Source organism: Colias eurytheme, chromosome 26 (genome assembly GCF_061535395.1).
Source record: "Colias eurytheme isolate Ceu_HAF_F1 chromosome 26, ilColEury1 Martin Lab GWU primary, whole genome shotgun sequence".
In the NCBI taxonomy this organism is placed as follows: Eukaryota; Metazoa; Arthropoda; class Insecta; order Lepidoptera; family Pieridae; genus Colias; species Colias eurytheme.
In genome coordinates, this window is record NC_143005.1 from 2,684,589 (window position 1) to 2,706,969 (window position 22,381).

The following is a 22,381-nucleotide window of genomic DNA, read 5'->3' on the forward strand; positions in this document are numbered from 1 at the left end:
ATGAGGCGTTTTTTTATTAATAATATTTACAAATTTACTACTTTTATTATGCATAAAAAGAACCTTCTCCAATTTGACAGAAACTGGCAATTATCTTACGGACAAACATATTTTTTTCATTTATAATCAACTAGCTTTCCGCCCCCGGCTTCGCCCGTGCAGTCAGAGAAAAATCCGCATAGTTCCCGTGGGATATCCGGGATAAAACCTATCCTATGTCCCGGGGTAAAAAGTAGCCTATGTCCTTTCTCGGGTATCAAAATATCTCCATACTTACCAAATTTCATGCAAATTGGTTCTGGCCTGATTGAGTAACAGACAGACAGACAGAGTTACTTTCGCATTTATAATATTAGTATGGATATTGTATACAAAAAGCGAACTTTACCACCAAAATTGTTCTTATATTCAAACTCATATTTTATACTACAGGCAGACCTTTCTAATAACAAATCTTGGTCAGATTATAAAACTCGCTAAAGCCTCTTAATTTATTCCAGGAAATGACGTCATAAACTGACATACAGAAATATCCCGCAAGTAAAAGCTTTTGTCCCGGGATTAAAACAAATTTTGCCGACGGCGGACCCACCCGCAAAAGTTTTGATGAAAAACTACTAGCCTAATTAAAAATAATCTTACTATCATCCGAGTCTAATGCAAACTTAATTTTATTGTTTTTACTTGTTTTGTGGCTTTAAACTTAATTTATTTGTTGTTGTTTTCATCATATTCAACATAAATTACTACATAGTATAAAACAAAGTCGCTTTCTCTGTCCCTATGTCCCTTTGTATGCTTAAATCTTTAAAACTACGCAACGGATTTTGACGCGGTTTTTTTAATAGATAGAGTGATTCAAGAGGAAGGTTTTAGTATATCATTTATTAGGTTTTAGACAAAGCGGGCGAAGCCGCGGGCGGTAAGCTAGTTTATAATAAATAGAAAAAATGTTGTTTTTTTATGTCAGAGCAAGCAAAGGAGCAGGTGGGCCACCTGATGTTAAGTGGTCACCATCGCCCATAGACACTTGTAACACTAGAAGTGTTACAGGTGCTTTGCCGGCCTTTTATGGACAAATAAGCTCTTTTCTTTAAGGCCCCAATGTCGTAGTTGTTCGGGAACACCGCAGGTGGCAAATCGTTCCACAGTTTCACCGTACGCGGAAGGAAGTTGCGGGTGAAGCGGACAGTGGTGGATCGCCACTCGTTTAACGGTGCATTTAAACACAATGAACATAGAGCTAGAGATAGAGCAAGAGCATCGCATATAATCTTTTCGAACGCACTAAACAAACAACTAAATAATGCTCTACGCCTGTTTACACTAAAATATTTGACATAGTGAGGTTAGAATGAGCATTTTAGCCTATTAAAGCGTTAAGCTTCCCACCTTTTAGACGAACGTGATTATTATCACAAATAATGCGAAATTTGCTCTATCTCTTTCTTACATTTTCACGTCCTAGCCGCTTAACATATTTCCATAAATTTTGATACAGAGATCTCAAGAAAAATCTAAAGAACGATCATAAAATCTAACGCCACGCGAAAACAAACCTTAACACGTGGAAATAGTAGATAAAATAGCCACAAGACGAGCGAGTAAAACAATTTCGCCTAGACATAGTTATGAGAGATATGGACGCAAGTTAGTTATCAAGTTAACATAAGGGTTCACTCAATATGAAGGCAGTAATAGGCCTCCACAATACATGAGGGACGGGTACTGAAGTACCGAAGTGTGATAAGCCAAAGTCGGCGGGTTGTGGTGCAAGGTAAAGAAGTTAGCGAGTAATATGTATACTCTATACCTACTAATATTATGAAGCTGAGAGTTTCTTTCTCAAATCTAAGCAACTAATGGTTCGAATTGAAAAATTCTTGAAAATTTAGCAATGACAGATTTTACAACAGCGAAAAAAATATTCCTTTTGAGAGCTTGCATTGCGTGCGCTGCTACGTAAATGTAACCGCGGGAAAAGCTTTTATCTGAATAAATGACATATTTTGTATTAGCTTCAAAATCTCAAATCAATGGAAATTTGGCACGATATAGGATGCGATATAGTTTACATAATGTATAGTGCATCCTATGCTATAATTAAAACAGAATACATAATATTTTAATATTCAAAATACATAATATTAATAAATCGCTGTAAGCTTATGAATCGCGACATGCGGATGCGTAATAAGCGATTCTCGGAACTGGGCTGATAACGAGTTCGCTAACAACGCAAAGTTTCTGGATAACGTTATAAATGTTAATATAAACGCGCTTTCCTTATTTTTCATGAATAACTGATGCATTAATTCTATTGTCTTTGAAATATTTTCGAAACAGTCCTAATTTATGTTAAGATCGGAATAAATTATAACATAAACATTAAATCGAAAATAATTTTTGAAACCAAATTATTTTATTATTTTATGTCTATTTATTTATCCTTTATTGTAATCAAGCATTACAATATAATTAATAAAAACATTCTATACAATACTAATAATATATGTCCTACTTACGACGAATTTACATCTACATTTATATTTTACGTATATAATTTACATAATATTATCTTTGAAAACGATAAAATATCGACACATTGCGTACTTCATAATCGTTGATTATTTTTATTTCAACTTATAAAGATCTCTATCCTCTTTAAGACCAAAATGTTAACCAGTTTACATATTTTATCCCTTTTCCAAATAATAACGACATGTAACATGTCAGAAATACCATAGAATTCTAAACAAAACATTCCTTTCATTTACCATAAATTATCTGCCTAAATTCCCTTTACTATATAATTACGTTACGCAAGGGGTGATTCGACTTCAATATAAATGTTCTGTGGCTGCGTGAAAAATGACGAGAGTCAAATTCGTTTGTTTTACGTAATATCTTCACTTTCATTTGCGGATTCTGTTTTCATTGACATTCAGCAACATTCATATACAACATTCGTATTTGTTTATTTTACATTTATTCCTTCTACATTGTTAAGTGTTCGTTTCTTTTAAAACTACATTGAAAAATCTATAAAAATCTTACATCTATTCTGACGAATCTCACTCTTATATTTCATTGATAAATCATGAGCAGATTAATACAAAACTGTATCTAAATAGACTATTTATTATCATAGGTACTGTTGTAAGGAAATAAGCAATAATATAGATAAAAAAAGACGTGTGGCACTCGGGGACTGCCACAGAAAGCTATTGCATAGCATGCCTTCAAGCCACACCTCTGTGTCCGTCGGAGTGGGGAGCGTGAGGTTTTTTCGTTACGGAATTTCTTGATTCGGCCCGCGATAGAAGCTATGCAATAGCTTACCAACAAAGCAAAATTTAAAATTGTATTCATAAATTCTCAACATCATAAAAACTCAATTTGCTACGAAGTCGCAACGAAACAGGGAAATCAAAATGGCCACTAAATAGAATATCTGCAACTAAATTTGTAGAACATCCAATTGGAATAAATTAACTGGACTGCAAACTAATGAAGAACGTTTCGTTAAAATATAGACTCACCTGCAACTTAAACTGAAATTGGAAATGCAGCGAAAATTTCAGAAACTAATAAGACTGTAATTACAATCTTGTTAAGACTTGTTTTTTGTAGGGTGAATAAATAGGAAATGTTGTTTTTCGTTTATTTTGTGTTTTCTAATTAACATGAGCAAGGATCTAAGATGTTTCTTAAGTATGCGATGCTCTCAATTGCAATTTAAGAAGTCAGTTATAGGTTAGTTCATAAAATGCATGTTTAAGACATTTAATATTAAAAACGCCATTGCCAAACGCCACGTTCCACTACATCCACACATGCATAAATATATATTATAACTACATAAATACACATGTTAACCTTATAATTTGCATACAAATAGTGACCTACAGACTTATAAGAAAAAAATAAACAATGACTACCTACTTAATAAGTGACCAATTGGCACACGCATATATCATTGAAGCCTACCTATATAATAAACATTCAAGCATCAATCATTTATAATTATACTAGCTTTCCGCCCGCGGCTTCGCCCGCGTTTTCAGAGAAAACCCCGCATAGTTCCCTTTCCCGTGGCATTTCCGGGATAAAACCTATCCTATGTCCCGGGTTAAAAAGTAGCCTATATCCTTTCTCGGGTATCAAAATATCTCTATACCAAATTTCATGCAAATTGGTTCAGTAGTTAAGGCGTGATTGAGTAACAGACAGACAGACAGAATTGCTTTCGCATTTATAATATTAGTATGGATATTGCAGGCACATTGTACAATTTCCTCCGTTTACAAACGGAATCCGTTTATATGCTGAGGATTTACTTTTTCCACAAAAAAACGGTTGCGAGCAGACTATTTCTATTTCTATGTAGTTAAAAAACACGAACCTAGCCTAACCCTTCCCCTTATCCAGACTAAAATTTCTGATTACGAATTCTCGATATATTACAAAATGCCGGTTGTAAACGGCGAAATAATACAATTTACCTGCGACATATACATCAAACATATTGCCTCAATAAATACCCAAAATATTTATCGATACAGCCCAACACTATTGCACAACAGTCGATAGAATTACGCCACTCGAGTCGAAAACAATTTAACAAAACCAAACAATGCTTCCAAAACAATGGATATAACAATATACAATCGTATGATCATGAATTCAGGTAGGTTACTGGGTAAGGCAGGCTTAGATAAAGCGTTACATAAATGAGAGCCTACTTTGGTAAATTGCAAGTCTGAGACCTAGTGATGTATGTTCTATCGATATGTGATCGATGAAAATGTTTGTTGCGATTTTTTTCATTCAAATAGACTTGAAAGATATAACTCAGTTTAAATTGCTTCTTTAATAAAAAATACATAAACTGTTTTTCTGAATTTCATTGAGAACGTATTAAACAGTGTGGATTAAGAAATACCTTAATCTGTAAAACTATTAAAGTTCAAAGACAAGCACGATGTTCATTGCCAACAATACATATAATATTATCATATATCATTACAAAGAATTATGCGTACAAGAATGAAATATTATGAGTGATATAAATTGCAATTTGCAATACATATTATAATAATATTAATTAACATCGATTGCATAAATGACTCCATGATGACCGGAGCGCAATTAAACAACGTTATTGTGTAGTTTCATGACTTCTATGAAACATTAAATTTAGAATTGTAGTTATTAGATATTAATTATATTTTTAAGACGTAAGGAACATTATATTATGGAAATTCATTTAATTTATTGATTATGAAATTAAGCGTAATTACATATTGCATATACACAAAAGCGAAAGAATCCATTATAAGCTCCTTAAAAAAAGCAAATTTATTGAAATCCATATTATATAGGTAATAATTATGTGTTCAAATAAGTTCATAATAATTAAAAATAACTATTAGGTAAGCTAATTTATTTCATATTTTTTGTATACTATGACACTATAACATTTTTAATGTTGGACTCGCCGAAACTTTTATCGATATGTATTCCGTACATCCCTAAAGAGTTATATAAGGTAATGGGCAAACATCCCAACTGTACTGTATCAATCATTCAGTGCGACTACTGCCTTTCGCTAACAGGCGTTTACCGTAGCTCGTTTGTTAAGTCTAGGAATTCATTGAGATAGCTATGGCTAGTGATGTATTCATCTGACCTTTATCGATAAATTACATTTAAATGCTGCTTAATTCACGACTTACGTGGTTAACTGTAAATTTGTATGAATGGACTAAACAAAATAAAATATTTAAATTTTTCCTGCTTTTATTAGGGACTGAATCTGATGGAGCTATTATTAATGTTTACAGTTTTTATCCTTTAAAAACCTTTTATCTCATCTTTCGACAGCAAAATAACAACAACAAAAAAAAAATTTTGAATAACCTACGAATTCAACAAATAAAATAAAATATATTCTCATATTCATAAACATGACTAAAACAATAAACACAAATTCTCAATATCATAGACAAACTATACCAAATCTACTCTTTTACAAATTAACTTTTTTCACCAAAGAAATTCATTATATACGTATCTATATGAATGAATACAATATAAAGGCCCCACCACATCGGTAAATGAGTTAAAAATTCTATCTTTCATGCGGCGGGTCAGCCTTGTGATCTAATAACGCAGAAACATTGAAAGCCCAGTCCTGTGGGAACGTAATTATATTACTATTGGAGACGTGCGATTGAGTGCAGAGACGTAGTTTAGGGCCCCTGGTAAAAATTAGAGGCCCCGTTTTTTAAATGTAGTAAAATGAATATAGGTATTCTGTCTTATGAAAATGGGTTGGTTTGTAGAGCAGCAATGTAGAGCAGATTTAGTTAACAAATTTTCTTTATGAGCAATTTGGGGCCTCTAGATCGTATTTTGAGGCACTGTTTTAATAAAGAAAAATAAATTCTTTCTGTTTAGAAATATTGGGATGGTGGCAATGTGCAATTCGAAAAATAGTTAACGATTTGGCGTCATTGTAGAGCAAAATGTAGTGCTTCTTTCGGATAAAGTTCTTCTTAACTTTATCTAATATCTTAATACTATTATAAAGGCGAAAGTTTGTAAGGATGTATGGATGTATGGATGTTTGTTACTCTTTCACGTAAAAACTACTGAACCGATTACAATGAAATTTAGCACACATATAGAGGGTAACTTGGATTAACACATAGGATAGTTTTTATCCCGGAAATCCCACGGGAACGGGAACTATGCGGGTTTTCCTTTGCAAACGCGGGCGAAGCCGAGGGCGGAAATCTATAGTACATAATATATATTATGTTTTATGTGTAGACCGAAAGAAAAATCCTCATGGCGCTTAAATGCATAAATTATTCAATTTTTTATGTAGGCTTACATTGTTTAAAACCTAATTTTTTAATTAAAAGGCTCTGTGTTAAGGCCCTGGTAGACTTTCCAAGAACAATAATTTGAAAATAATTTATTTAATTCTATTCAATTGGATTTTTTAATGTACATTGCATATATTTTCAATTTAGGTGCAGGATTATATATGTACCGGTAAATAAATATCTAAAATTATGTTCTTTAAAGTCTGAACAGATATAATATTAATTTTATTTCCTCTAACTATACGACCAAAGCATACCTTACGTCACTATTCTATAAAAGAGTGCAAGTATGACAGCATAGCCGTTTGGCAGAAACGATATCAATTCAATTATACTGCATAAGTGTATTACGGTCGGTCCATATCAATTTGCGATATTCACTGGTCTTGAAACGTGGATTGGCGAGCGTAATCTAATTATTTGACTTTTGATATGTCATTTTTAAATCTTTTAACGCTTTTTGACTGATGTGCGGATTGGTTTAAACGCAGAAGAGTGGATATTGGAATTAAAGGAACAATTAGGCTAAAAATCGTCACCTGGGTCCATTTTTTTAAGCTATTGCATAGCTTCTATCGTGGGCCTTGAGCGCGGGGACCGAATTGAGAAATTCCGTAACGAAAAAACCTCACGCTCCCCACTCCGACGGGCTCGGAGGTGTGGCTTGAAGGCATGCTATGCAATAGCTTTACCGCGGCAGTCCCTGAGTGCCACATATGGCAAGGTATAAAAAAATACCATTCAACTCGGCTTAGATTTTAGCGAATCAATAAAAATATATTTTCTTTTTGTAATATTGGTATAAATAATAATTCTTTTATACCAAAAAGGATCTAATTACCTATTAAAAAAGAGCGTGTGTGCCGAGCACGTGTCAGAAGTGAAATTTCTTTGGCAAGATTCAAAGATACCAAAATCATCGCCTTACTCCATGACATGACGGTATTGTCATGACGCGACTTCGAAATTTTACTATAAACGCGCCAAAATGAATGTTCACTTCAAAAACAAATTGCATAGAACTAAAATCTCAACATTACTTGAACCTCAAAATTGTCACCAAACTAAAAACCATCTGGAGTCATACATCACGGCTGAACACGGCTTGCCAAATCTTCACACCCTGATGAACCGGCGACCCTGGCGGCTCTCCAAATCACCTATCTCCACTTTATAGCTCTTTATTTCAACTGGCGACTTATCGTGATACTGTATACTGCTTTGGAAACATGGAACATGTTTTGATAGTGCAAAAACACATTCGGTAGCTGTAGTTAAGATTTCGAAGCTTGCCGTCGTAAATATGTCATGGTATGGTATGGTAAATAGCTTTCTGCAACAATTTTCAAAACGAATCAAGAAGTTAAAAAACTTATTCGTTACAAGCAAAGAATAAAACATTTGCTCTTTGAAATAGTACAGATTCATCTGTGTGTTAGGTTATCTATTGCCAGTCAGGCCGGGGCTTTTTCTTTGTAAGATTACACTATTTTCATCAACTGTTTCCCACTTCGTGTTATCTATTATTATAATGCCGTAGTATATCGCCGTTCGTAATGCTGTAAACTGTAGAGTCTAAAAGTGTATGGTATCTGTTATCTGTAGCAGTATGTAGCTACGAATTGCCGACATCGACTTAGCAGAACGCCGCCCCAATCGTTATAACTGAATAATAGGTATCATACCACTATTAACATCAATTATCACTATTTACAGATAGGTAGATACAGAAGTAAAACATGAATCCATCATAAGCCTTTCATCGTCTCATCCAAAATATTAACTAATCCTGTTCAACCCTACAAATTTAATCAATTCATTAAAGAGACAAGCGGAATTTTTTTAGTATTTTCCCGCCAACCAATTTAGTCCGTATCACATCGGCCACATAAATTCATAATCTATGCCACTAACAAAACCCAATTCTGGTAAAAACAGCGAAATTTCCACGAACACTGCGAACAAACTCTATCGAGATTAACTAACGTGAAATAAAGATAACGCATTCAATAAATTTCAACCAAAAACTTTTGCCAAATCTGATATAGCGGCTACACTGTGCTCACGTAATTTCAACCTTATATTTATGCGCAAAGAATTCATTATAAGCAGATTAATTGGACCCCGAAAAAGCTGAAAGAGCTGAATATTTTTCTTTAATTAACTGAACGTTGGTATTATGCTTGCAATTTATTGGATCATATTATATTCCAATTTTCTGATGCTATCTAATTAAGTATCTTGGCTTCAGCACACAAATTATTAAGAGATATCAAAATTGAAAATATGATTTATACTACGAAGTAGAAAACAATTCATGATTTTTAAATAAGTACTTGACTTGACGAACCCATTTATTGGTATATAACACAATTTCAAGACTCAAATTATTATTGAACACTATTGTCATAACTGGCTATAGATCAATAAAATTACAATAACTAGCGTTACTAATTAACATTAAAAATATCTCAACTAATTAGTTATAAACAATGAACCATCTGAACGTCTTGCATATACTACACTTTGTTTAAAACGGCGTACAATTTCCAAACTCAAATTGGAACATTGGAACGTAACTTTAAAAGGGTTATGTTTACGAAGACTCCGCCCGCAGTCACGCAGGTAACATATGCTGTTTAACATTTTCCCGCTAACTTTTGTTTATTTATCAAACTTTACAGAAATTCTGGAGTCGTGTTTTATCTGAAATATTTTCATATACGGCACGAATTTTAAAGTCGATCAAATATGTACAAGGTGGAGTTTGTTTGTTAAGAATGTTTCGCAGTTTATTAGAGCTGGGTTTTAATATATGATTTTATTATCACGTGGTTTCAATTTCACTGATATTTAAATGAAAATGTATTAAACTTGTACTGATTTAATACATCTACTCTAGCATTTTCACACACACACATACATGTACATTTCATGTACATTGTACACTCAGCAGTCGCCAGTCACACACATGTAAATAATTTGATATTTCTCAAAAACCTGATTCAAACCCCACTCTATTTCTATATTTATTCATAACTCATTCCATACTTTAAAAGTCTACTTAAATAAATGTATAGTTTAGATTCGAACCTACATCCCTTGACCTCTCAACTATACTTGTACGCACTTATCGTTTAACCGCAAGTGCTAATTACTGTCATAATTGTAATACAAACACGTATAGGTAATTAAATTTATTAGCGCAGCTGTTAACGTTAAACAAACATATCGAAAACTGATGATAATTGATAAATACAGCTAATACGATTATTTGGGAATGACAGTTATTGAAATTGAATTATTTGGAAAACATTTTGTTGATATTTAACACTTTTTAGTTTACTTATTTGCTATTCTGTACTATAATCAATCACCGTACATGATTTGGCATATATTCTTTCATCCGTTCTGGAATGATAAAGCCACAAACATCTTTCCATCCTTCTATAAACGCAAGCTGTTCGTGGTTTGTTTGTAATTGTAAAATACACAAAACGGCTGGATTTTTTTGCATAAATTGAATATGTTACAGTTGGGTGCAGCTTGTTTATAATATTATATTCTGTCTGGTGTTGTTGTTGTTTATTTATAACATTTTTTGTAATGTTGTGTCTGCAGTGACACTGCAGTATCATTTCTTAAAAGATGTATTGTAATCTATAGGTAGAATATACTCAAACTCAAATATTTATTTATTCAATAAGACATCTTCTAGAAGCACTTTTGAATAGTCATAACATAGTTTTAACATTAACCACCGATTCGGAAAGCATATACCTATCTATGGAGAAGAACCGGCAAGAAACTCCATAGATGCTCTTTTAAAATCATGTCAGTATTACAATTTAATTTTACAATATATGTAAGTGCACTGTGCATATATCATAATATGCCAAAGAACTGCAAGCATATAAGCAACATATTATTAACTATATCATATTTTAATCTGTTCTTTATACACAATCCATTGAAATACTCCAGACATTCTTATCTAACCTACATTACTAATTGGTTCTATCTAGAATGTTCTAGAAGCAAGACTTATCGGAGCTTATTAAAATTCACGAGCAGTTGGTAATGTCAAGTTCGCAGTTTGGAGATATTGGCTTTGAAATATTTCTTGGAGTATTTGGATGAATCTTTACGTAATAGTATAAGTTATTCGATCGATTTCTCTGTTTTATTTTATTTGACTATGTGCCTATCGATTTAAAATAAATAAAAACAAAGAAGAAAGTTTTGTCCTTATCATTTTCATGAAATCTCATCAAAAATATCACGATTTAATTACATAAATAGACATTACTAGACTTAATGACGTCATTCGATATGGCCATAGCTATGCTACTGCTCAATACAGTCGGGTAGAAAATTAAATGATGTAAATAAAGAAATAATAAGAAAAATAATTAATAGCAAACAAAGGTATTGTTATTGAAACATGATGTGAAATAAAATTTAAAAATAAATAAGTACATTATCGGCTGGGCTGTTTTAGGTTCATGAAAATTTGATCAGAATCTTTGGATCTTTAACAGATTGAGAAATAAAGAAACATTAAAAACAGGGCCATTTATTATGTGTGTTACCTATTATTTAATACTAGTTGTTCCGCGCGGTTTCACCCGCATTACTCCGCTCCTGTCGGTCTTAGCGTGATGATAGCGTGGTGATGAGCCTTCTTCGATAAATGGGCTATCTAACACCGAAAGAATTTTTCAAATCGGACCAGTATTTCCCGGGATTAGGGCGTTCAAACAAACAAACAAACACTCCAGCTTTATAATATTAGTATAGATATATTAATTATATAATGACGAATAAATGATTATTATTATTGATTATTATATTAATAAGCTTTATATCTAAGAATTAATGAAACTAAAACATAAATACACTATCAACCTCAATAATAATTAATTGACTTCTGCACACAACTGTACATAATTCCAATATTGCGATACGCAACGTCGTAATATACTATTAGTGTTACGAAACATCGGCTTTGTACTTAATCTAACGTTAATTACGCAGTTACTGTGATGGAGGTACAGTCAACAACAGAATGTGTTTGACCTTATTATTGTAGGCTAGATTTAAGCTGCGATATTTTTACCTAACTACTTTTTTACTAAAAAAAGTACAGAAAACATATAGAGGAGATAAGTGTTTGTTAAAGTTGTTTAATAAAGGCTCTGAAATGGATGAGTGATTTGAATTTTATTTTTTTTTCTTACATTGAATCTATTTCTGTAATAACTAATAGCACTAACCAATCAAGGAGTATTAAATGTACATTTTTATACATCGCAACGACCATGTTATATTATTGCTTGTGAAGTATTAAATAGATTAACGTTATCCATTTAGAATTACTGGAGTCTAATTAAGTTTATATATTATATTTACTGACCGACATATCAACGCAAAACTGAAATCATTATATTAGCTTCACCTGTATGTTTGTAACCGACTTCTTTGGGCGCGATTTTGACCCACTTTAAACGGCCAGATTTCGTTCAAACTTTGTAGATTTGTTGAGGACCGATGACAATACACTAATTTGATAAAAATTTTCTATTTTTTAGTTCGGTTTTCTATAAAAAGCGTGTTTTTTGTTTTTTTTTAACTATTGTTATTATTATCTAGGATAAGGGGCTTCAAATTTTGTAATGTGCTTTCCTCTATAGTTAAGACGAAAAGAAAGAAGGTTAATAAGGGGCTTAAATTTGTATGAAATTTATGTTTGTAGGTATTGCAACTAAATCCTTCAAAGGTGTAGGTAACGTGAAGAAGAAGAATTATAAATAAGTTTCGAGAAAAAAAAATACTCCAAATATCACTAATTTATGGATTCAATAATATTTTGCAAAAATACAATTGTCAAGCAATTCAGGTCAAACATCTCAATTAGGCTAGTACAATGTTGCGAAACTGCAAGATCGAGTGAAAGGTTCCGGCCTTGAGCCAACGGAAGGGCTGGCTTGATGGGTTTCCGATAGCCTGCAGATTCGTGTGTTGTTCATTTTGGCATTTTTGCATATTATTATATGTACATAGTACTATTGTACTACTATTGTAGTATTCCTGGGCTGTATGTAGGTAAGTAGGCTATTTCTGGGAAAAAACAGTCGTTGTTTTGTAAGAATTATAAAATGAATGAATAATCAGAAAAAAACTTCTCTGCCTATCGTACTATTATTATAAATAAAAATAATTTATAGTGTTATTACTTATTCCTAAAATTTATCTGTTTTTCAGTTTTATGTAATATCCACTTTAAAAATATAATTTACTACTAGAAATGAAAGTGCCTGAGTAAATTTAAATTACTCACACTAACGATTTAATTGTTCAAAGAGATCTATTAAAATTCTTATCAAATTCTTCAATGAGCTAGTTCTTGACCCTAAAATGAATTAGGATAATTTAAAACTATACAAAGTAAATGTAGATTTCAAAATGACTCTTGAATACGCTTTTTCTTCTAAATTAACATGAGAAACAATGATTTCTTTTAAGCTATTGCATAGCTTCTATCGCGGGCCTTGATCGCGGGGACCGAATCCAAAAATTCCGTAACGAAAAAACCTCACGCTCCCTCCGACGGGCGCGGAGGTGTGGCTTGAAGGCATAGCATGCAATAGCTTTACCGCGGCAGTCCCCGAGTGCCACACGTCTTTTTTTAAATATTAATAACATAACAAACAATGATTTTTTTTTTTGAAATATTAATACTGTCGAATCAAATTGGGTAGGTATCTTATTACATATAGCAATTAGTAACAACTTCGGGAAGCTTTGACTCTACAAAGAAGAGCTGGCATAAAACTGTGTATTTTTTGATAACAAATAGATTTGTGTTACATATACCTGTAGATTTATTAATCGTATCAAAATAACAACTTATTTTATGCATAAGAAATCATAAAGAATGAACAGTTTTTTCCATGGCAAAGTGCACGATTTTGAAAACATAAAAAAATAAAAAGAGCGTGTGTGCCGAGCACACGTGTTAGAAGTGAAACTTCTTTGGAAAGATTCAAAGATACCAAAATCGTCGCTTTACTCCATAACGTGACGGTATTACCATGACGCGACCTTGTTTGCTCTCCACCCGCTTATAGAAGTTTTACAAAACTACAGTTACGCAAGTTTCATATAAAAACGTAAGGATACGTAACAAGTACATACGCGATAAGAAAATAAATTAATAGCTCGTTATTTGATTATGCAACTAAACTGCGCAAGAAAAATCATTCGCTTGTAACATAATAAATGGTCGTGTTATGGGAATAATTTTTTCTGATTATGAATGAATGAATGAATGAAAAATACTTTATTGTACACAGATATGATACATTTTGTAAACTTAACAATAAATTAATCAATGTACAGTAGGCGGCCTTATCGCTTGCAGTGATCTCTACCAGGCAACCCAAAAAAGACGAGGAAAATAGTTAAATTGACAGTAGTTAAAAGACGAAGAAGCATTTTCTTTTTATATGTACAGGTTTTTCTGAATGGAAATTAGGCTTCTTCTTATTCTTGACCCTCTGAGCGCAACTTACCATTGCGATTTTTTATAAATATATTATTAGGAACATAATTTTGAACGTTTAATTATAATCATTTACCATTAACAACATGCAGGGATAGACTTTCATATTATTTGATTAACAGTTTAATCAGTACAGTATCAAATGATTAAACGAGTAAACGAGAATTTCAATGATTATTAATCCTTGCCCAATCCAGTACCTTCTAGTGTTACCATATAATCTATTTCACTCATAAGAAACTATATTTATGCATGCTAAGTTAATATTTCTAGAATATTCTAAACAAAAACATATTAATAACAAAGTAACGTCGCATATACTCGTAATACAGATAAATAGTGGAGTACCGTAAAACACAACCCACTTTTGTTATCCGTCGGGTAAAGACTGATAACTTGTATCGGGTACATGCGTTAAAGCAATGCACTAACATATTATTCACTAATCGTAGGGTTGTCACTTTAAAGTTAATGTTTTTTATTTATAAAATACTGTTTCATATTGCCATTTGATCTGTTAATATATACTAATATTATAAAGCCGTGGAGTTTAGAACTTACTGGTCCGATTTGAAAAATTCTTTCGGTGTTAGATAGCCCATTTATCGAGGCTTTATATCATCACGCTAAGACCAAAAGAATCGGAACACTGCGGGTAACACCGCGGGGTACAGCAAGTGTGTGATAATTTGCAATACAATGAGATGAATAAAAAACATAAAACGTACATGAAAATGCCAGAACAAATTAATTTTCGCGTGAATTTTCACGAATGACGCAGATTCGGATCCATCCATTCGGACTCCACATTCAAATTTTATATTCTCTAATTTTCAAATAAAATTAAATTCTGTTTAGTGACAACCCTATCCCGTATATCGCGTCAACTTCCTGCCGACACGGTTACACAACCTTGTGCTGAATGCTTTAAGCGTTTGTTTTAATTGATTTCACTGATTGCGACCATCGATGTAGATAACATTGTTGTGCTTGCCACCTGGTGTTGAGGCTTAAGCTATTTTACAAGCTATCAAATTTCATAGCTGTTGTTTTATAGCTCCAAAGCTGTAAAGGAAATAGTCCGAAAGTAGTCAGAAAGGAATCAGTTGTTCTACATACAGTAATTGGGATGTGGGTTTTAATGTCACGCACATTTTTGGTCGATATGGATAGGGTTGTCAAGGTTATAAATTATTAAAGTGAAACTTTTATTACATCGTCTCAAACTTTTTGGTCTGTGTAGCGCATGTCGCGTGTATCGCGGCTGCCGAGTAGGTATACCTACTCGGCAGCCGACCGTCACGCGACATGCGCTACACAAAGCAGTGTTCGGAACCGTTCGAACAGTTTCACTTTTACCGTGGTTTCATAAAACCACACAACACTTTTTTATTTAATAATATTAGTTATGTGCAATGTACAACAACAAACTTTTGTAATTAATACAGTTTTTGCCGTATGTATACAAATTTTTTATTTGTTTACAGGTCATACGAGAGAAATATATATTACAAACGAGAAGAAAATAAAAATACTGTACTTTTCAAGTGTATTTTACATGAATTGACTTTTAAAGTGTATATAAAAAAATTTGGCACGTCGTGATTTTCACCAACTTACGATTTCTACCTAACACTAAACTGACAAAAATTTTATCCAAATACACATATCCGATACATTCAACACATTATTTTCCCAGTTTCCTTGATAAACTATCGTGTGATTGTATGTCTGTCGTAACCGCCGCCTACAAGCCTCGCGCCCGGCGTTACGTGGGCTATGTCCTTGCGAAATTTATGTATAATTATGGGTAATATTTTAGGCTATAAACTATCTATCTGTATATTCATACGAGAGACTGTATTTTTCAAGTGTATTTTTATGACTTATTAAAGTGTTATCAGAAAATTGGCAAAAAAATGAAACAGCTTGTACTGATGTTTATCAAATATGACGATGGTATCATATAAGGGTTAAAAGTGGTCGTTTTTTTCCCTTCAAAATATAAATAAAATAATTTTTTTTTTCTATTCTTTATAAATTTATACTATCCATACTAATATTATAAATGCGAAAGTAACTCTGTCTGTCTGTCTGTTACTCAATCACGCTACTGAACCAATTTGCATGAAATTTGGTATAGATATATTTTGATACCCGGAAAGGACATAGGATAAGTTTTATCCCGGCTACAAAGTACCTTGGAAAGTCTAGGGTTTGGCATTTGACCTCATGTTGTGAATGAAGCTTCATGTATGTATGTGATTGTAGTAACTTCGCAACGTTTATCAATAGTCTATACTTATAATATATAGTTGAAGAGTTTATTTGTTTGAACGCGCTAATCTCAGGAACCACGGGTCCGATTTGAAAAAGTATTTCAATGTTAGATTGCTCATTAATCCAGAAAAGCGATTAGATAGCTTATGAATCCACCAATGCGGGAAAAAACCGCGGGGAACAGCTAGTACCGTTATTAACGAACACTAAATAAAATTTAACTGTATATTATAATTTTTTTGACATCTCACGCTTCATTGTAGCACATTATAGTTGCATGAATAAGAAATGAGAAAATAGGCGTTGAAAAGTATCTTACAGGTCCCAATATCAAGTTTAAATTAGAGCTCATCTCGCATCGACGTTCTTTGAGATATTGTACCGTTCATAAACCAACTTAAAATATATTTTTATAGAAATATGTTAACCATTTTTAAGAAAATCGAGATTTAAATAAAATTTATTTACAAGTAGAGCCAAGACTCTACGTCAGACTCTACATTAATAAAATAAAGCTAACTAGGTATTGACTCTATGATAATAATTAGGTTATACTGAATATAATAATATATTTGATGACGTATATATCGGGATTTCCTATGTTCTTTCTCTTACATAATTTCCTGTTATCGCCTTGGAACTACAAAAGTACACAACTACTAAAGTAAAGTGACTAGATTTTTTGAAATATGGTAAAGCAGTGTATTCATAATGTGGATGTCATAAAGTTAATAAAATTGTAAGGTAGAACGCGGTTATTTCGTCTCAGGAACTTCTAGTCGCAATAAAAATTTATATCTGTTTCCGGATAATACATTTTTTCGTAGAAGAACCGCTTCTTATAGGAGCAGCGATGAAGAATTTTGCAAAATAGCCAAAAATATAATATAGACAATCTTAATGTATAACTTATATAATATAAATACTGTTACTCATTTGTCGTCTTACCTAAAAAGAGTAGTTATTTAGTGTTATGTATAAAATACATAACACTAAATAACTACGCATCTAAAACCTACATTCCACGTAACATAGCTTAGTCCAAGCGTTGAATAATATAACAAACTGCTGTTTGTCGTATGTAATCCCTCTGGGCATGGGGACGAACAAAGCCGAATGGAACAGTTAGTGAATAACTAAAGAGATATGTAGTGACAGAATAACTCAACTACATAAGCTTGATTTTTTGCTATTTCGCTTGGGTTCATGTTATAGTGACTTTTTCTAACATAAAATTTCAACACTTATTTCACACTTAAATTTATACTAATATTAAAAAGCTGAAGAGTTTGTTTGTTTGTTTAAACGGGCTAATCTCGGGAACTACTGGTCCGATGTGATAAATTCTTTCTGTGTAGATAGCCCAATTATCGAGGAAGGCTAGGTTTATCATCTCGCTGAGACCAACAGGAGCTGAGCACTGCGATTATAAAAAGTAGCCTATATCTTTATTAAGTAACTTATCTACGTCTATGCTAAAAGGCATCAAAATGACTTCAGTTGTTTTGGTGAAAAATAAGAATAAACTTTATGTAGAGTAAGCAAGGTTTTTGTATTTAAAATAAATACTAAGCGGAAAGTCAAAACACGACCAACGTAAGAATGGAATAAAAATTACCAAAGCTTTGTTTCTGATGAGACTAGTAAAGTGTGTAAAATACACAGTATGTACGCAAACATGTAGAAATTATCTAAATTATTATTGTTTATTTTAATAACTATCATTGTGAAGTACGTGTTGAATTTGAACAACTGAATTTAAAACATACAGGTCTCTAAAAATCTAGAAGTCTATATTATATCCTAAAAAGCTTAAGTACTTGTAACTAAACCTCTTCAAAACTTCTTGTGATTTGAGTGTTTGTGGGCGATTGAACTCTGATAACTACTTGAAAAATAAAAGCCAATTCAGTATCCCTACTAATATTATAAATGCGACAGTAACCCTGTCTGTCTGTCTGTTACGCTTTCCCGCTTAAACCTCTCAACCGATTTTGATGAAATTTGGCACAGACAATCTTTAGACCCTGAGAAAGAACATAGGCTACCTTTAATTGCGAAAAAACACCACGCGGGCGAAGCCGCGGATTTATAATCATTTGATTCTTAATGTGTTAAGGAAAATTCTGATATAAAACATAAACAATTTTGACAAGATTTTTACGCCCCGCGGTTTTATCCGCCGACGCAACGCCCGCGCTTTTTAGCGATTTTAAGGCTTTTTCTTATTTTCTCGACTCAAAGTGTGATGTGAAATGTCTGGAACAATATAATATTTGGAAATGAGCTTATCAAATACAGAATACATTTTTTTCTGAATACGATTAGTGATTAAACAGAAAAAATAATATATAAATCGTAATCTGAGTTGCTTTATATTTTTTTTTATATAAAGGAGTTTATGTGCTAATTTCGAACGTAATCTATTAAATGTGTGTCAAATTCTATGCTGCCACTTTTGCGTTTTCATACCAAAAACTTACAACTTACTAGCTGTGCCCCGCTGTTTTACCCGCATTACTCAGCCTCTGGTCTTAGCGTGATGATATAGCCATCCTCGACAAATGGACTATCGAACAGTGAAATAATTTGTCAAATCGAGTGCGTGGTTTATGAGATTAGCATGTTGAAACAAACTTTTCAGGTTTTTAATATAAGTATAGATAACACTAGAATATTATATAGTAGAATATCACACATTCCTCTATTATAAATTATAATATCATTAAATATACGCCCTATAATTCTATAATAACAACGGCCCTGAACTTGATAATTTTAATTGAACGTAATTAAAAATTAATGAGTACATGCCTCTCGACTCGAAAGGTCGTTTTGAAATTATTGTTATGTTGGAATTATGTATGCTTTTGTTGTAATTAATGTCATTGTGATTGTTTATAATTAACTACGACTATGTTTCCATGTAGTTGAATATTCTTTGTTGTATTGTAGGTTTGAAATAAATTCCTGTTAATTGAAATAGTCGATTAGAATGTGTTTTTAAAGTACTTTTTTATGATTAGAAATGTGTAATAGGCTATGAACTTGTCAACTTGCAATAGTAATTATATTCTATGTTTTATTTTGTTTGAAAAAATTCAGTGTTATTTCAGATAGTGGTCGATTAGAATATGTTCTAAAAATAGTTTTTAATGAATTGCAATAATAGTACCTACCTAGGCTGTTAACTTGTCAACTGGTAATATTATAGTTTTATGAACTACGAAGATTAGTTGCGTATCATTAAACTCGAAATAGGTAATGTTTATTTGAATAAGATTATTAATATTCCCAATTTTGAAGAATCATCAATCATTGCTTTAATATATTACAAACAAACAAACAAACAAAAATACTTTATTGTGCACCAATAAATAAAAATTACAAAAGTAAATATATAAAATAAATAGACACAGTTGAGCACTACAGGCGGTCTTATCGCTAAGACAGCGATCTCTTCCAGACAACCTGGTGGTCAAGGAAAAACAGTGTACATATATTATTATAATTTGAAGAATATTTTCAGTTGTTAATACATATAAGGCAAAAGACGTCTTATTAATTTAAATATTATGTAATGTAATGTAAAAATACTAAAGTAATTCGAATTAATAAGAATTAATTTCACAAATAATTTTTAATACTGTATAAATAAGCCATGGTCGTATTTATTTTAACCCGGCTCTACCATATAATAGTACATTTAATATCAGACTCTACTAAACAATATTCATGTCAAATTGGGTTGGTAGAGTTACACAATACTTGTAATATACCTAGATGTAGAGTGTAGAGTGTAGCTACGTATTACTCGATGACCCAAAATGTAGAGACAGAAAGTTGAGGTAGGTCGCCTTTGTTTACACAGCTCTACGACCTTACAATTTTTATACCGCACATTTTAAATCAATAAAGCGTTGCGTAATTATTTAATACATTGCTTATAATTATAAACGCGAAAACATATTGAATTTCGACCGCGATTTACCTTAGCAACAGGCCTGTTATGCAGTTTTAACCATATCACGTGTGTATGTAGCGTGTCATATGGTCAGATATTGGAACCAGTTCGTTACATTAACGAGAAATTACGTCATCGACCCGGAGCGACCAGCTGTTTATCAGTAGCGCGGAAATCGATATTCTTATCTCGTGTTTATACAACTACAAGGACAAACGAACAAACCGCCATGTACACTATACATGCCATCCTTGACACCCATCAACATCTTACCTCAAACTCGCCGGGCGATCGATAGCACACGTGTCCTCCGGCACACTTCGACCGAAAAACAAAAGAAATGAAAAATAAACCAATAAAAAAAAAACACACAACAACCGTCTACAATCCCATAAACGTCACGGAACAATGAAACGCACTAAATGTATAATATTCACGAGTTCAAGCCGGCATTTTCCCGGCGTAAATAAAACAAAAACAAACGGGGTATATGGTGGGAATGGATGTTTTGACGCGCTACTTTAGCGTCCCTGTGCTCGGAATGAATGAAAACACTATTGTTATGTGATATATCGGTTGTATTGTGGCGTAAATCGCAATATTTTCCACTGTTTACAAGCGGAATCGCATCCAACACACGCCGCCGTGGCGCAACCAATACTGAGGCCGGAATGAGTGAAAAAACACCGAGCCGACCGAGACGTCGACTGAGTTTCGAGAGGAAAACGCAGCGGGAAAACAATAACTGTCCCGCTCTAACACACTGAAATCGCAACCCGTAAATCACTTTTCCTTTTCTCGGATCAGCCTCTAGCTGCTGAATTGACTAGGTGAAGCCTATTCAGAGGTTTAAGCATCAGTAGTTAATTAGTTTAACGAAAATGTTAATTAAACTTTAACCTGAAAATGAAGTTTTCATCTGGAATTTTTAAGAAATTGCCTTTATTCGCTTTTGGTGCTTTTATCGGTTTTGTGCCTTTGAGTGATAAAATTGAAAGTTACCTTTACTTTATCTGAAAGTCATGAAAAAGTTTCGTCACAAGTGAATCGTTTATAAAAGTTGAATTTAACTTTAACGTTGTAACATTTTCTTTATATTTTATATCATTTATTTTAAGGGATAAAATCCCTTTTAAATTTTTCTTTGAATTGTACTCTGACATTTTCCCCTTATTTATTATGGGGAAAACTTGGTTAAGAAATACGCGACTCCCGGGAAATGGGCCATAGGTTAAGATGGACTCCGCCAAATACAACCCCACTGGGTTCCGGCACTCAGAAAAAGGAAATTCTTCTCAACTATAATAAAATATATCTTTATTTCTTATACATGTATAAAATTCTCTAACCAGTGTTACATGTGATATAGTTAACCACCCAATATAATAAACCATAATATAAAATGATGTTATCATATCAATTTATTTTTAGGATCTTAACCATTTCTATATACGTGTCAGTTTGACAGGATATTGGGGATATTTTTCAAGGTTATTTTTTCGGAATATACCTTTTTAAACAGATAAGTGTGTAACATACTTGCCGATACTATCTTATAATACCTCTAACATAGTTAGATCAACATTATCTCTACATGCAAAACTTTTGTATCTAGTGGTTTAGCCTATGGGTTGGACACTTCATTGTGCGAAGATTTCTGTTCATTTAACATAACAT

General features: G+C 32.7%; 1 protein-coding gene across 6 annotated transcripts in view; it reads right to left on the reverse strand.

Annotated features, from left to right (window-relative positions):
• Positions 1-21,383, reverse strand: part of brat (tripartite motif-containing protein brain tumor) — a 393,821-nt gene extending 372,438 nt beyond the window's left edge. For 4 of the 6 annotated variants that reach the window (XM_090116981.1, XM_090116982.1, XM_090116978.1 and 1 more), the window contains exon 1: positions 20,978-21,383. The gene's annotated coding sequence lies outside the window, so the exon portion shown is untranslated. The remainder of the gene's footprint in view (positions 1-20,977) is intronic. The other 2 variants (XM_090116986.1, XM_090116984.1) reach the window with 1 other exon arrangement.
• Between the last annotated feature and the right edge of the window lie 998 nt (positions 21,384-22,381).